Genomic DNA, 14,543 nt, shown 5'->3' on the forward strand with positions numbered 1-14,543 from the left:
GGAAAGACCTTTGAGATCATCAAGTCCAACTATTAACCCAGGACTGCCAAGTCCACCACTAAACGCCCTTCATTTTTCTGAAGAATTTCAGATTCCGTTCTCTTAGAGGAGGAGCTAGATTGTTTATTAACAGATTTTATGTACAGTAGAACTGTCCTTACAGACTCTAGCTGTAGTTCAGTAAATTTCAGCCATCCCACCTTGTTCTACTTGCTCAGCTCTTTTAGGATGCCATATAAACAATGGGATTTAACTTCATCTGCTACAGCTTTTCTGTTTTGGAGCAGAAGGGAGGAAGAAATTTAGAAATTCTGTCCTCAGTGATTAGTTTCTACCAAATAATTCACCATCTAAGAGTTACAATGAAAACAGCTAGAGAAGAGAGAAACAATCTGACCCAGTATCTTCAAAACTCTGAATGAAGAGTTGCCAATCAGTTCTTACTACATACCTGTGAGACAGTTGCTTACTAATACTTTGATTTTACTTATGACAAAGCAAACTGGAAGGAAATATAAACCCCATAAACTCAAAAAAAGTTTCAGTAACACATCCAGAATTAGTTTCAGTCACTAAATAATACTTCTCATTCACACTTGAACCCTAATTTCCTATTGCTTTTATTTAAAGGATCTGACATTTTGAATACATATGCCCTCAGTGTGTAAAACCACAAAAAGCTGATGCATAATTTGGTTATGAATTTGTCAGTGCAACATATCCATAGTCACCTATTTGTTTTCTTGGTTTCAAAGTTAATGTGTGTCCATCTGTCAGTGTCCGATGTGCTCTGAAGTCTGCACAGCATGTTCTACCCCTCCATGCAGTGCTATAATCCCATGATATTGTAAAAAGAAAACAGAAGTATCATTTCAAGCCACAGCTCATTGAACCCATTTTAATTAAAACTTTTTGAAATAGATTTTGTAAACTTCCTAATCTTAGCTGCAGATTAGTTGTCTGTTTATCAGATGAATGTACCAGGCACTTTTTGTTTTGCATACTCAGAGATTACAGCCTTATTTTGTCCTGAAGGTGTTTTATTTTGAGTCCATTTTAGGCAACTTAATCCATGAATTAGCTGCCAGTGTAGGACATAACCCCAATCTAATCGGAGATACCCACATAATTTATTCTGCATGATGAAATCTCCCAAGGAAAGAGAAGAGCAGAAATACCTTCCACCAGTATAGAAGAGAAAGCCATGAATTCATAATGGCAAAAAACCCCACTCACCCCAAAATAACAACAACAACAACAAACAAACACAAACCAACAAATAAAAAACCCCCAACACATTACTAGTACACAATGCTTAACACAAATTTTTTAATCCAAGAAAAAATATGCAGAATGATGATTAATTTTTTTTCCCAAGAATACCTTAGAAATGAGTAATATCCATACAGGGTAGCATTACTGTAAATCACAAACATAATTTCTAAAACTTCCATGTAATATATGGGCAAGGAGGAACTTTGGAAGCAGCATTAATCCAATGGTAATTTGGTACAGGTAATTCCTCAGGTTTTGTGCCAAGCAAAGCTAACCAAATTTCATGTGCCATCTGATTGCTACAGCCTCTTCAGCTGGACTTGTTCCTTACTGAGTTCAACTCCAATAAATGCAGATGCATAATTGTGCATCAATTTTCTGTTTTACTTGTTTTACAATTCATCTATGGCCTCCAGTAGCTTTCAAAAGCCCTTAAGTCAAAATGGTCTGAATATGAGCATTAAAGCTTAAAGGGCTCCAGGCAATCTTCCCTCTCACTTTTTTGAAACTTTTCTAAATTTGAAGTAGAGAACAGCCTGTTACTCACTGGGACCCTCTTTCAGCTGAGAAAAATCAAAATGAAAGTTTACAGGAAGTAAATCATTGCTATCAGTAACGTGTATCTGAATATTCATCAGTGTTACAGTTTCAAATCTTGCTCTTACAGATATGTACAACATTTTTTATTTGTATATAAAGGTGAAGACCTTGTGGTTTTGGTTGAACTTGATATAGTGGGTGGTGGCATCTCACTTTCTTGTGTTTTTTTGGGGTTTGTTTCTTTTTTTAATCCTGTTTAGGATAAGGTCCAAATATATAAAACCTGCCAAGCTGGGTCAAATTCAGGTCATCCACCTAGATGATGATCTTGCAATAGGCAACACACAAAGATGGAGCTTATGAACAAAGCAAATACACAGTGATTCTCCCTTGATCTGCCCTTAAAGCCTTTGCAATTAGATGTTCATGAACTGTCTGTTCAATGCAGACTGCCATGTTCAACAGCTGTGGTTGAGTAGGCTTCTTCATGAACCTCTATTAAGGTTTTTGGAGACTCTTCATTCTTCAGAAAAAAAAAAATGGAAATCATTTCCACAGAATGAGGAATAAAATTGAGTGAAAAAAAAATAAATCTGTTAATTTATTCCACATATACTTATCATCTCAGTGGTTATTTTCAACATCTTACACTTTGAGAAATAGGGAAAAATCATTTTCTAATACTCTTTGCTCTTTTCCAAACATGATATTTTTAATCTGTCAGGTTTGTTGGTATAAAAACCATTCTGTATCCTTCTCTGTATGTTTTCTAGTTCTATTTCATCCTTTTGTTGAGGGACCAGAACTGATGGTATGCCCAAGATAGGTGTATTTTCATTTTTAGCCACAAAGATTTCAAGATCTTTTTCCTGAGAGGTCATAGCTAATTTGGAACTCATCACTGTGTTCCCATGTACAGCTGAAATGTTTTCTCCTGTGAGCGTTACTTTGCATTAATTGTCTTCAGGCTCCATCTGCCATTTTATTGCCTAACCACTTGGTATCATGGCAGATTGCTGCACCTTTTTGAGGTTAATGTCAAGTGACAAGCATAAATACATTAATTTCAACAAACTCTGTCCCCTCACTTGTAACCTGTTCTCTACAATGTTTAGTGATATGCTAGATGTCAGAGAACCTGTAAATATCATTAGGCAAACTTGCTTAGAACTGCCCTTTATTGTGAGAATTGCTACCTTTTCTTTGGCATGTTATTGATTTATGGCAGTATCAACTCCACAAAGCTGAACTATACTGTAATATGATGGAAAAGTGTCGCATGCCGGTCTGAGAACGGAGCATGGTTCTGTTCATAGTCTTCAGAACAGAATTAAGACTCAAAACAGAGTCAAGAGACAAGGAACTTTATTTGCCCAACAGTAAATCTGTGAATGCAAAGGGAGAGAGAGCAAGAGATAACAGGAGAGAAAGGAAAGAAAGAAAGAAGGAAAAAAAGGAAAGAGTTCACAGCAATAGCTACCACCCTGGAGCTGTGTCGTCCCGACAGTCCGATTCGTTTCCAAGTTCGGTGGGGGAACGTGTTCCGTCTGATGTTAGTTGGTTCTGTTTTTTTATAGAGTTGTTACAAGCTGTTCTGCTTAACCACACCTTCCACCCAGAGATGGTGTACGTGCCCAACATCAAGGGGCCTCCAGGCACCTTGACCCCCCTGACCCCAAGTCTGAGCACATGCACAGGGGTTTGGTTAAGTTTTGCAGGATCAGCCTCCCCTGTTGCTCCATGGCATCAGTCACTTTCCTCCTTTAACAAAGTATAGATAAATCTCTGTGGTGGCAGTGGTGTTATCTTCCTGCCTTAACAATGTATAAATCATTCACTGTGGTGATGGCATGAGTTTCCTGCCATAGCAATGTTGAGACAACATATCTGCTGTGGCAATGGTAGGTCTCATCGGTGCAGTTTCTCTCAAAAAGTGCTACACTTTTCAGTATTAATTCCACTTTCTCTATCAACATTCTTATAATCAATATAATCATGGAGGTGGTTAAAGTAAGACATAGGTCTGCTTTATAGAAGGGACAATCTATTTTTGGACAATTGCCTTATATAGAAGACAATGTATACATTAAATAGAAACTCTGAGACATAATATGTCCTCTTGAAAATAACCAAAATATCCATCTTAGAGAAGTTAGTTACCAGAACCTACTACAAGACCATTTCAAGTTCATGAACCAGCTGAGAGATGATTGTGTTGAAACGTACAGTGAAATTACAACTAGCACCTGGATCCAAGGAAAAAGAGTTAAACATTATTAAATAATGCTTGGCTTTGAGAAACTGTAGGAGCAGCAAGGGAGCAAATATGACCTAAGGAATCAAATAAATCTCACAGTACTTACAATGTCAAATCAAATTGTGATTTTGAAGGAGACGCAATCCTAGAACTGGGGGGTTATTTTTAAATATGATGGAATTATCATGTTATGACTACCAAGGGAGATTCTTTTTTAATAAGAGGAATTTCAGAACATTTTAAAGCAACTGCTATTTCAAAATTGCAAAATACTTGGCCCTTCATAGCACAAAGCACTGTGTCTCAGAAATTCTTATCTGTTATTAATGTATGGGTAAAGAAAATAATTAAGATTTTTGAAAGTATTGAATTTCTGGTTATGCAATAACATGTTAACACATCCAAAATTAACAGATACTCTGAAAGCACTTATGTGAATTATAAATTTAAGGTTTAGAGCTTAAGAAATGAAGAACTGGGATATTAAATACAAAAAAATAATTACTTCATCCCTCCCTCCCAGTGCACTAAATAAAAGAAGTTGGGACACTCCCACACAGTCTTTACAACACTTAATTCTTCAGTTTGATGGCAAAATATCAGGCAAAATCTGTAAGTTTTGCTCACATTGAACAAGGAAGAAAACAATTTTAACTCAGACAAGACATTTATCAGATCTGAAACAGAGAATTTTAAGTCATTTTGAGCATCTTACACAAAAGCAAAGAAAAAGAAGCAAAGAATTGGGCAAATTAAAGATTTGGCACTTTTCTTTATGATTTAAATTTTGCTAGGGACAAATAATTCTAATTATTTTTTCGCCTCCTTAGTAGAACACCTAGGTGCAAAACCTATATATCTGTGAACTGGTCACTGTGTATTTCTAAAAAAAAAAAAAAACAAACAACAAACACACACAGGAAAGGAGCGGCTGGAGCCCCTAAAACCTGGCCACATTTCATTATAGTGAACTATGCATATTCCTGGGCAGTAGGTAATGTGGATTTAAACCTCCTTGGACAAAGGGAAGGAAATTAATAATTTCATGCAACCATTGTTTAGTGCCCTGAAACTTTAAATTCTGGGGAACCACAGCACCACTACTACAGTCTCTAGCTTAATGAATAACATGAAGTGCGTATCTCATTTACATCATTTCCCCTTTGCTACAGACAGAACAATCAAATAAAAATGGTGTGCAATGGGTCAAACTGAGCTTTTTTTTGAAACAAGTATGAACAAAAATGTTAAAAGAATTTTGCTGCTGTTCAGCAGTTAAAACATGTTCACCACTAACTGTGGCATAACAAAGTAAATTGTCTCCCAGCTGTGGGATTACTACTGAAACACAGAGGCAGATTTACAGCCAGAATCCCGAAAAATCTTCAGAAATTGCTTTGCTTGAATTTAACCAGAGAGAGAGAAAAGCATTAAAGAAAGAATGTGATATCACATATTTCTCAACTCACAGGTGCACTTACTGTTTGTATCATGTGAACTTTCTGTTGTAAAGGTTCATTTTGCAGTTTCACAGCTCAGCAAAAGTAGGGACTGACTGAGGTGGATTAAGCGTCACCTATATGTTGAACTTTTAGTAAAGTATAAACTCAGAAACAGTGTATTTCTTTTCTTGATTTACAGGCTGAAAAGCAAGTACTACAAGCAAAATCTGGTCCTCGCCTGCAGTCAGCTAGCAGGGAGCTGAACAGGAGGTAGGGGCTATGCATGTGGCAAAGTCCCCTCATTGCCATCCCCAGGGGAAGTGGCTCAGAGCAGGGTGACACATGCATTTCCAGGGGCTGTGGACTACTTCCACTGGCAATGTGACACTTGCCTGTCCCTGTGGGTCCAGGGCTTCTGGTGCTCCACTGCTGCAGTCTTGTCGTGCTGGTGCTGGTTGACTAAGCCACTGGGGCAAGCTAGGGCCCAGGCAATCCTGACCTGCAATCCAGGTGAAACAGCCAATTAATGGTAGGTTTTTAGGGCTTAATGCAAACAACAAAAAGATGGAAAACGTGGTCTAAATGAACTTCGCTCAAGAACCTTAACTTGCAAAAAAAGGGAAACAAAAAATCCTTCTTACTGGCTGCCACTGGGGAGTTTTTATTCATAATTACAATTCACAATTTGCAATTCAAAATATATCACAATCCTTTAAAGTCCCTTTTCCTGAAATAGGAAGAAACGTTGTAAGTATCTGATATCATTTCTGGGAAAGAAAAAAGTGCAACAGAGTAATTAAAAGTTATTAATTCTGCAACATATTAGTATATCGGGAAAGAAATGAAGCATCTTAGTTTGTTACAGTAATATACAGTTCATAATAAGATAAAATCACCGACGAAATTGTAGCATTCAGTAAAAAGTGAACTCAGGGAGCACACGCCAACTTCTCCACACTATTTTATAGTATTTTTATAATAATTACACAGGCTAAGAAAGAATTCAATATTAAGCTATCTAAAAGGGGGAAGGAAGAGGTTTGTGATTTTTTTTTTGTTTTACTTTTTTGTGTTTGAGTTTTTTTGTTTTGAAAGGAGATGAGTATTTTCGTAGCTTATACTTGATTTAAATTTAAATTCTTAGCTCTCAGAATTCCATGTGCATCTCCCTGTACTGAATGGAATGGAATATTTCAGGCATTTAATTCACACAATGTTAAGCCAAGGCAAAGCCATGAAAATGCCATGGTGCAATTTAGTTCAATTAGAATGTGCTGGGAATAGTTCAATTAGAACTGAAATTAGGTTGGAAATAATCTTTTCTTCTAAGAAACATTGCACTGGGAAGACAATATATCTGTCTAATATCTTTCCACTTTGTTGTGGTTTAACCCTGGCTGGCAACCAAGCCTCACTCAGCCACTCACTCGCTACACCTCACAGTGGGATGGGGGAGAGGATCGGAAGAGTAAAAGTGAGAAAACTCATGGGTTGAGATAAAAACAGTTTAAGGGGTAAAGCAAAAGGTGCACACATGAGCAAAGCAAAACAAGGGAATTATTCACCCCTTTCCATCAGCAAGTGGGTGCTCAGCCATCCCCAGGACAACAGGGTTCGATCACATGTAATGGTTACTCAGGAAGACAAATGCCATAATGTTGAATGTCCTCCCCTTCCCTCTTCTTCCCCCAGTTTATATATTGAGCATGATGCCATATGGTATGGAATATCCCTTTGGCTAGTTTGGGTCAGCTGTCCTGGCTGTGTCCCCTCCCAGTTTCCCATGCCCCTCCAGCTCTCTCACTGGCAGGGCCTGAGGAAGGGAAAGTCCTTGACTTAGTATAAACATCACCCAGCCACAACTAAAACCATCAGTGTGCTATCAACATTGTTCTCTCACAGCACTGCACCAGTTACTAAGAAGAGAATTATCTCTATCCCAGCTGAAACCAGGACACTCTTCAGCATTCTGTGGTATACCTGAAACTTTTTGTTCTAGCAGTAATCACATGAGACTTCTCTCCTATTTCATTTGTAATTAGCTTAATTATTATGAATAGTTGTCAGCTATTTATTCTTATGACTATTTTTCTAACCCAAAGCTATATGTATCATGGTTAGTTTACCTTATGCCTAAATGCTTTTAACAGCAAGAGAAATTAAATTCTAGTTAATTTGAGACTAAGAGGAAAATGTCATTTTCTATTAACAAACCACTCTGTCTACTGTTCCTAAACTTTTCCAGATTGTGTTGGTTATCATTATCTTGGTAATAGAGAGGAGCTAATTTAAGAAAATTTAAAAACCCCAACAATAAACTCAACCCTTAAAATCTATGAAAAGAAGCATTGGGATTTTTTTCTCAAATTTTCAGATAACAAATATATTGTTATTCTATATTTAAGTACACAATTCTCCATTAATTAGTATTGCATGTAAATTATTACTGTTATTATACTTCACTGGTATTGTAAATAAATATAAAATCTTTAGATGACTAATTATTTTCTCATTTCCACTGGGCAATCAGCAACTCTGTGTGAACATACGAATTAGAGAATATGAATGATTGCATCTGCTGCATCTCAAAGGAGAATACTCCAATATTTTTAATTGAGCATTTATTTTGTTCCAATTTTCACTGTCATCTTGGTTTGGTCTTCTTTCCCTAAGATGTTTTCAGTGAAGAGACATCCCCAAGATGAAAGGGGTTTACCAAAGACCAAATGCAGTTTATTTCCAGAGACTTCAATACTCCTTGTGTCAGAATCAAAAGCATGGGCCAGCGTCAGCAACAATTCCTTAACTGTTGTGTACTAGGAGTGCCTGTGAAGCAAGAGCTGCATAGTGAATGAGCAGTTTCATCATTTCTCCATGCAGAGTGTTGTCCTATGTTTGTTAGAAAATACCCTAGAACAAGAAGAATAAATTATGCCAGCTATGAATACAAATTATTAGGTTGATTAATTTTAAAAGAAACTTAAATAAAAATGCAGCTTTAGAAGGAACAAAATGTACACAAATAATATAATTAATTATTTTTTCTATTAAATATATAATTTGATACCAATATTTTGCAACATTTTTTTTCTCATTCTTAGCCAAACATGATTTTCTTGTAATAAGTCAAAGTTATGAGTAGTCAGAAGTAGTCAGAGTAGTTAGTTTCATTTCAAATAATATGTGTTTAAGACAAAATACTTCTCGGGTTCAAATACTCTACTTATTATCATTCATAAAAGATCAGATTCATCAGAAGGTAGGCAGGCCAATACAGAGGCTTGGCTGGATTCCATTGGTATAACCCCAGGGTGTCCCATCAACCTATAGCACTACAACTTCTTACTGTACAATTGAACTTTGTCTTCAAGTCCATAAGACAGTCATGCTTACAGCAGTAGAATTAATATTAAGAAGGCATGGTATGAAATTTGCTGCCAGGTAGCTTCTTGGAAAATATTTATTTTACATTTTAGGCTAAGTGTTGCCAATATCTTACCTTTTAAAGAGCCAAAACCTGTATTTTTTCCGAGTCTAGTGTGCTATTTCAGAAGCTGTCTCTCATGTAAGATACACACATATGTACATATTTACATATATTCCAACTGATATTGATTTATAAAGTTTCATGAAAACTTGGAACTATTGCCAAGATATTAACCCTTTTGACTTTACAGAAAGCCAAGTTTTCATTTAGGTAAATAATTTTCATATTCTTAAAATGTCCTTGAAATTTCAGCTAATATACTTCTAAAGAGTTCCAGTCTCTCTCTTTTTTTAAATTGACCTAATTTTTTAATGTCAGATGCAAAGGCAATTTATTTGTGCTCTACAGGATTTGAGGTTAAACACATAATCACTTGATGGACCGTTGTTGTTATTCCATATGTGTGTTGATTTCCAGGAGTGAATCTACAAACAATAATATTTCCATGTGTATTAGCTCTCCAAGAAGTCTCACAGGTTTTAAACACTGTTTTTTAGACATAGTTGTTACTACACCTTTCAACTTCTGAAAAGGAGACAGAGCTCCAGTCTCCTTGGGAAAGAGAGCAGCCTCTGCAGAACACTGCCAGGGCAGACTTACACAAGATTAAAACTGTGTGATAAAATAGGGAAATATTAAGCCTTGGACAGGTAATTAACAACACATACTGCTGTGGCAAACAGGTCCCCGCTTTTGCTTCTTTTACAGAAAGGCTACTGAGAAAACCTAAATCCCATATCTATCTATCTATCTTTCCATGGGGAATAATAGGTTCAAAAAGGTTGCTTGTTTTGTTTTACAAGCAACAAAATGAGCATCAACAAAGCTGGTGTGGTGAACACGTGCCAGCTCTCACTGAAGGTAAACCAAGAATTACCAACCCCAATGGACATATTAAGTCTATGTTTCCTCTTAATCATATTTGGTTTGGCATTGAAGGATCATTCCTGATTGCTCTTGATTTACAGATAATGTACAGATACCGAAAAGGAGGAATGTGCCAGAACTACTCTGTACATTGTTCATGTATTCTACTGCTGTATAGTGTTATACTTGCCATGTAAAAGCAAAAGTCCCTAATTCTGGTTTCTAGATTTCCCAAAGTATGGAAACAATCCAAACAGAATATTACTTATTACTGTTGAGCTAAACCATGCAACACAAATACTTTTCTGAGCTTAACCCTAAAAGCTGTGACATTTCTTTCCAGGATTGAACAGTCATTTTCAGTTTGCCTAATTAGGTGAACTGAATGGCATATTTTAGAAATTACATTTCAGCTATGGCTATTTTGGAACAAAACCCCACTGAACTTTGAGATTTCTGCAATTCATTTCCCACTTGTTCTGTTATTAGTCTTAAATTTCAACTCTCTGTTTATTTAGCCTTGTTCTTTGAGGACACTCTTGCTGCTAATGACCAGCTAATCATGTATAGGCTATTTTTGGCCTGTAGATGTTGTTTTCAGACAAACTCTTCAACACATCTATATCAACTGCTTTTGTCAAGCTGGTAGGGCAGGAATAGCTGGCTACTTCAGGAACAGCATGTGTAAATTAGATCTACTAATTGTGTTCACAATAGAATAAGCTTCTCACTTACCCTTCGCCACATAGACTTTTCAGGAAATATTTCTTAATACTAATGCCAGCAAATAAGACTACTGATATACAAAGAGACTTTGATGGAGCCAGGAAGTAGCTATCTGAATGTGCTTCAGAAAAACAATAGTTTACAATTGTGCAGAATTTGAAATTAGCTTAATTTTTTTGCATCAGGCTGGAACTAATCACAGAAATATTAAACCCTAGTTACATTATGCACAGAATACTTGAAATCCCTGGAGATGAGTGTTAAAACTTGATAGTCAAAATGTTACAGCTGCCTTACTTAGTATTCCAATAAAACATTGCTGATGGGTATTTTATAAAAACAAAAGAATATTGTTAGTAGAATATTTTAAGGATAAATAACCTTAAAAATATATAACATTAGTGAAATGTGTTTAGTGTCTTCTTAAAGCCATCAGGTACTCATACGACATAAGGCTAGTTCAATTACTTCCAGTGGGTCAATTTTCTTGAGAATCAGTAACCAGACTCGACAGCATTTCCCAACCCACACTTATGATAATGGACTTAAAACCTGAGAAAAGCCAAAGAAAAAAACATCAACATACATACTGAAGTACCCGGTTGAAGGGACTTTAGGAAAATACTTCCTAACTGCAGTCCTTGTTTAAGACATTGGATTCACTGATATTTTGCCATCATGTATTCCTTGTCTATTTTTTCTGGAATCTTGCCAGATTTGTTAAAGCTTTCAAAAGTCTATATCACTTACTACCAGTACATTTTTTCCCAAAATGCATTGAATGAGCTTTTGGAATGAATGATTAAAACATGCTTTGTTTTATAAATGATCCTATCTTTCAGTAAGTAAGTAGAACAGACTTTGAAACAGCTTTCAAAAAAGACATATCTTATTGTTTATTCCTCTTGTATTTGATTCAATTCTATCTTCTAATTTTTAAAATATCTTTCTAAGAATCCTTCAAACATTGCACAGAAAGCTGTTTAACTTTGTCCTTTAGATATACTTGATAATATTATTCACCTGTGATTTCCTTTTTTCTGTTACGTTATTATGTCATACAGCTCTTTCTCATCTCTTATTATTTCCTAGAGATTGTTATTTATTTCAACTATTTTTTTGATATAGCATTGTCTTTCTTTAGGAAACAGCATTTATGTTACATTACCAGTATGTATTCCAGTACATAAACTCAGACACATATTCTACACCCACATACCTGCCATGACATTTGTTACCTTATATCTCTAGTGAAAACCGGCCACATTTGATAATGAATATTTCTGGCACAAATAACTTTTTATTTGATTGGGCCTTGTGCCTCTTTGTTCTGAAATTAAGGTTGTTTGGATCACAGGGGTGATGTGGCAAGGGATTAATGGGAGTGCAGAAGTGGAAAGTCCTTAGAAATAAGATGCTGCAAGTACCTACTTCATGGTCAACTGTTGTCTGAACAGGAGTCACAATGGGATAAACAATAACTTAGTAAAAGTTAAACAGTAGTTTAGTAGTAGCTGATAGGATAAAGTTATAACCTCTAGTTACTTTAGGTAATTATAATACCTAAACCCACATTTCCAGGAGGAGATTTTATATGAAAATGTAATATTACCTTAGTATATTAATCTAGACAGAAATTAGGACATATGCAAATGAGCTTTTATACAAGTGACCAACCAGTTATTTTAATATAATTTCTTTTATTACCATTTTGTGTAAAAGACACTGCATATTTCCTGAAAGGTGTGCTGGCTGCTTTAGATGCCTAGCACTCATTTCTGCAGAACTGAAATAAAGCAAATACCTTGAGTCTGTGTGTCGGTTGGCTTATTGCACACTGGGTGCAGAACCCAGATCTGGGACAACAGGGGGGTGTAGGTTACTCTTTACACCTGCCTGAGTCTGGTTGTCTTCAATCCAAATGAAGAAGTCAACAGAGGAAAAATAAATTTTCCAGAACCAGCAGCAGTACCTGAAAGCTCAAAGTTAGAAAACATCATCCAGTCAACATCATACAACTAAACCCTTCATTTTCTCTTCTGTGTCTTTCTACCTATTCTTTCCAAATAACCAAGGCTTTTTCTTAGCAGCCTTCTCCCTTTCTGCTGAGATGGACAGGTATATTTTAGGGGTGTTTTTGTAGGGTACCTGTTAGAGAAATGCAACTGAGAGGCAATACCAGAAGTAAAGGATCAGCAAGGAGCATTTTGTTTATGGATTGGAAGGAGAGTAAAAATGCTAGGTTAAGACTGACAGTTTCTCTCACGCTGAGCAGAATATAACCTTTCTTGATGATTTAGTCTTCTGTAAATTGCATAAACAACAATATTAAAACAGCATAAGAATCAAAATCTGAAATATAATTTTAATTATCAAGAATAATTATCAAGAAACATTTTTTTTTAACACATTTGTGTTCATCTTAATTATAGGAAGGTTTATAACACTTGTTATGGTGGATTTAATTCACGCTAAGTGACAAATGTGAATCATTCTCATAGTAAGAAAATATAAATCAGAAGCTTTTCTCTGTACTGTATTTTATGATGCTTAGTCATATCTTTATACTTTCTAATTTTCTTAGGGTAAGATATAGATGTCATTGTACAGTTTGGTTACTAGTAGTTATGGAAGTATTACTGGAATAAAGATGTGGGTCTACAACATGTTGCCAATCATAACCTTATTTTATTTAGAAAATATTCCTAATATTAACTATTATTAAACATGTTCACACTTTCCTGAACATATTAAAACTATTGATAATGGCTATATGGGGTTCTTTGATTTTTATTCACTTATAAGCATATGTGCTTGCTTGTTAGTTCTTTTTTTATGAAGTCATCATTTAGACTGGCCTTCGACACTAGGGCACACAAACCTGAGCATTTCTTTCACTGTAACCTAATCCCACAGTCTCGGCGCAGGTCAATCTTAGTCTATAGTCAACCGAGTAAAAGCATCTGCTTAATAACATAGGTAGGTGCTGAAGTTATTTCACATCTGGAATCCTACAGGTAGGACTGCACTATGCCCACTCTCCATAAGACGATACATTTAGACAAATCTTAGATACATTTCAGAGCTTTCATTTTAACTTTTATCCATATAACAGCTTGAACTCAGAAGTTTGATTTGATTCCTTAGGAATACAGTCTAATTATTCTACTTTTAAAAATATACTAACTGTTCTAATAATGTGGGAATTAATATTGCTGGAGGAAAATTGCGGATGTTTGTAGAACTATAATGGAAAGGAAGAGTGACACTATTAAGCTACTTGTTCTATCAGTGCATGCTTAGTACAGTAGCTAGCAACCTTGTTTTGGAAAATTGACAATATATGAATATTTCTGCTAAATATATTGATAGATATGTAGACTTTTATGCATATGATAAGCTGCAGGCATAGGAAGTGCTTTCAAACAGAAAAAATACAAATTGTGTGAAAATATATTTATTTTAATTTCTTTAAGGAGTATTGTTCTGAGGTGTTATGAAACTTTAGTAGACAAGTTTTCTGAAGATAAATGTGAATTTGGCATAAACCAGCTGTTCGACCTTTAATGATAAATGCTCTATTTTATTAATAGAAACATTAACATTTGAATGATCATATAGTTATATTTGAATGATCATATAGTTATATGGAATTTCAGACATTTTCTTACAGTATTGAAGTGACCCTGTGTTCACATGTCACAGAGCATTGCATAGTACAGAACAGGAGTCTTTTAACCATTGTTATTCCTGGTCCAACAGAAGTGCAGATTTGCAAGGTGGGGCCTATTGTTCCACTTCAGACAGTTTTCAGTGACACCTGTTTTCACTGTGGTGCAATTCAACTTCTCTATGCAACTGTGTCCCTCTGTTGTTGTGGCACTAATAGCTGCACAAATGGCTGCAAATGTATAATAGTACAAGCACAGATTTGCAGAAAGTAGCAAAA

The sequence above is a fragment of the Falco biarmicus genome, chromosome 3, assembly GCF_023638135.1.
Source record: "Falco biarmicus isolate bFalBia1 chromosome 3, bFalBia1.pri, whole genome shotgun sequence".
In the NCBI taxonomy this organism is placed as follows: Eukaryota; Metazoa; Chordata; class Aves; order Falconiformes; family Falconidae; genus Falco; species Falco biarmicus.